Below are 4,220 nucleotides of genomic sequence, written 5' to 3'. Positions count from 1 at the left end.
CCCCCAGGGGGGCGCGCCCCCCACTTTGAGAACCACTGAACTAGAGCTTTCCATTGTTTAGTAATTTAATTATAAAATATTAAATACTAAATTTAATGATTATTAAATTTTATGAGACTGATTTAATTAACTTAAAGTAATAACCCCGGTTTCACCTACATCACTCTGTCGTCAGACGCCAAGAGACCCCATCCCAGGGGCGTAGCTATAGGGGGTGCAGCAGGTGCGGCTGCACCTGGGTCCGTGAGGTGTCGGGGCCCTTAGCCGAGCCCAAAGATATACACGCGTCAATTGTCGGGCCCCCATTCAGGGAAGGTTGCTTAGCGGGCCCACCCTCACAGCGTCAAATAGTCTCGGGTCTGCTTATGTTCAAATGTGCGCTATTTTCAGAATGAAATTAGTGTCAAATGCTATATATACACCTGAAAGGGCAAACTTATCTCAGTCATGGTTGTGATTATTTTTTGGGAAAAAGTAGCAATTTATAACAAAATCATATGCTTATCCTACATACACTATAGAAACTATCAAAACACTATTCAATTAAATGAATAAGTTCTTATTTTCTTTGGTATTTTTGTGATTAGCAATGATGATTGCTGGGTAATATGTATGTTGTTGTCCAATGTCAAGTCTCTATTTGATCATGTGACAATACAATACGCTATAGTTAAACCAATTCTGATAACCTAGGTCTGAAGGTCTGATAACCTAGCTCATTGAGCACTGCACAGCACAACTTTACTCGTAACAATGCCTTTTAAGCACAAGAGTGGAAGTAGAAAAGGGCAAGAGAAAAAAGAACAGGAGGAAAAGGCGGCAAAGCTGCCTAAATTAGATTATTTTGGCTTTTGAATTGCCGTCAACTAGTCGCCAGCCCACGGAGTCAGCAGTGCAGCAGTTCAGCTGGGATCAGAATCGCTGTTTCTGCCCTCAGTGGTGTGTCAGCAACCATGCAACAGTTAACAATTGTTACGGTAAGAAATGTTCCTGCTGAGAGTCAAACAAGACTTAGTTCATTGTGTACACACCAATCACTTCTGAAATATGTAAGGTTGATTAATTAAACACTATTTATATCGATAACAAACACCTTTGATTAACGTTTTTTTTAGACGCGGTTGTGGAAGTTTTTTAGCGTTCACTAGGGGGGCCCGTCATAATATCTTGCACCTGGGCCCGTCGTTACTACGTTACGCCACTGCCCCACCCTGTAGGAAGTCAGATGCCCAGATCGCCGCTGCTGCCTGATCTTCTCCAGTCCAGTTCCCAGCCTGTGCTTAAAGGTCCTGCGACAGCCCCAGGGGAGAGTCTAGTGCAGTGACGTCTGACGCCCCGGAACCACACAGAGAGATATGATGGAACAGCTTCATGAAAGTACTGCTGATGACAAGACACAACTTCACCACTGTTTGTTCAGAACTTTTAGACAGGTGTACAACGAGACCCCTGTACACCTTAAGAAAAACACCCACCCACCACCACCAGCAATTTTGCAAAATCTTTAAAAAAGTGTTTATCCTGTTCCTTTGTCCCTGTTCTCTTTGTCAGATGTGCAGGACCACCGCTGAGCCGAGTGAGATGGGGGTGACAGGCACAGTCCTCCCCTGAGCCCCAGGGGAAAGTCTGCAGTGACGCCACACTCACACACACACACACACACACACACACACACACACACACACTCACACACACACACACACCCCTGTGACCCCTGTGCGTGACCCCTGTGCCTGACCCCTGTGTGTGACCCCTGTGAGTGACCCCTGTGCCTGACCCCTGTGACCCCTGTGCCTGACCCCTGTGCCTGACCCCTGTGCGTGACCCCTGTGCGTGACCCCTATGTGTGACCCCTGTGCGTGACCCCTGTGACCCCTGTGCCTGACCCCTGTGCCTGACCCCTGTGTGTGACCCCTTTGCCTGACCCCTGTGTGTGACCCCTGTGCGTGACCCCTGTGCTTGACCCCTGTGTGTGACCCCTGTGACCCCTGTGCGCGCTAAAACACATAACCCCCAGCCCTGTCCTGACACTCAGTGTGTGTGTATCTCTAGTCTTAGTGTGTAATGCGTGAACTAGAGGGTATATAAGTGAGACTGTTTCCTCAGTGTCAAACGTGCTGTCTGATGCCAAGGGCCACTGCAGAGCCAGGGTCAGAGAGGGGGCGGCAGACACAAACACACACACACACACACACACACACACACGCATACACACACACACACACACACGCATACACACACACCCAACCCCAGAGGGGTCAGAGAGGGGGCGGCAGCCACAATCACACACGCACACACACACACACACACGCACACGCACACACACACGCACACACACACACACACACACACACAAACACACACACAACCCCAGAGGGGTCAGAGAGGGGGCGGCAGACACAATCCTCCCCAGTTGACTTCCCAGCCTGAGCTCAAGGGCCAGATGACTGCAGCCTGACAGGACGCCACACAGGACAGCACACAGGACGCCACACAGGACGCCACACAGGACGCCACACAGGACAGCACACAGGACGCCACACAGGACAGCACACAGGACGCCACACAGGACGTCACACAGGACACAGGACAGCACAGAGGACAGCACAGAGGACGGCACACAGGACAGCACACAGGACGCCACACAGGACGCCACACATGACCCAACACAGAACACAGGACAGCACACAGAACACAGGACAGCACACAGGACACAGGACAGCACACAGCACACAGGACACAGGACGCCACACAGGACAGCACAGAGGACAGCACACAGGACAGCACACAGGACAGCACAGAGGACGCCACACAGGACAGCACACAGGACAGCACACAGGATGCCACACAGGACGCCACACAGGACACAGGACAGCACAGAGGACAGCACACAGGACAGCACACAGGACGCCACACAGGACAGCACACAGCACACAGGACAGCACACAGGACAGCACAGAGGAAAGCACAGAGGACGCAACACAGGGCGCCACACAGGACACCACACAGGACCCAACACAGGACGCCACACAGGACGCCACACAGGACACAGGACGCCACACAGGACGCCACAAAGGACAGCACACAGGACGCCACACAGGACAGCACACAGCACACATTACATTTAGTAAAACCTCTCGTTCCTTTTTACCAAAGCGAATCAAATAATGAGAGGTCAAAGCGAGTGCACAATCACACCAATCAGGGCTCAGCGCGCGATTTGCTCTGAAGTCCCTGGTTTCGTCAGTTTCGTTCATTCGGTGAACGCGAGCTAACGTTGAATTCGTTACAACGCCGCTGCAGCATTTTGAGGATGTTTTATGCTCATGCTTACTTAACGCTTAATAAATGATGGAAATGATGGAAGAAACAGCTGACACTTACTTGCCTGAACACCCTTGGCCTTATTTGGGCGAACTTTTTGAATTGGAAGAAAGGACTCATGTTATTTTAAGTGTCTTCTCTGCCTGCCTAAGCACAATACCATATCCAGTGAAACGGTACTTAATAGCATATTTAATCCAGAGTCTCCAGCCCTTTAGTGTGGTGGAGCAGCCATCATTTCAAGATCTCTTGCAAGATCTTCAGCCCAATGCCTCTCTGATGTCAAGGACCACCTTGCGACGCAAGATAGAGTGTTTTGGTTTTTACTTTCGTCTGTGTTTGTACCTAGGGTTGTGTAGGGAATATCACTACTATCACTTGTCTTCAGCACAAACTAGTATAACACCACATTCTCTGATTTTGTGGAACTAGTTCCTGTAATGGTATTTATCATACTTTGAAACATAAATCAGAATTTATGAGTTTAAGGGTAACACCGACATACAGATATGACATTGTAACGTGCCGGCATAGTCGCCCGATAATGCCGTGCGGCGGGCGCACACTGTTGTACTCTATGTGTTATACCCTATGTGATGCACTAGCGCATATTCCCTAACGATGTTCCTTACGGTTCTAAGTGCCTGTCGTTGTTATGTGTTGGGACAGAGGTTGTGCAGGTGTGTGACTGTAGCACAGTCTGTTCGTGGTCACTTGCACCAGGGCATAAAGCCTGTGCCATTTTGTCAGTGTGTTGTGTTTTAGTGTTTAATAAATAAGCCATAACAAAGATTCCACGCTTCCGTAATTTGTTACAATATAGTAAAGGAGCTTATGTTTTACTCCACATTTTTTATAATTAAATGTGCAACTAAGTTACAAATAAATGTAAAATG

This window comes from Clupea harengus, chromosome 16 (genome assembly GCF_900700415.2).
Source record: "Clupea harengus chromosome 16, Ch_v2.0.2, whole genome shotgun sequence".
Classification (NCBI taxonomy): domain Eukaryota; kingdom Metazoa; phylum Chordata; class Actinopteri; order Clupeiformes; family Clupeidae; genus Clupea; species Clupea harengus.
The sequence above is the reverse complement of the archived record's forward strand: the minus strand, read 5'-3'. Positions refer to the sequence as shown.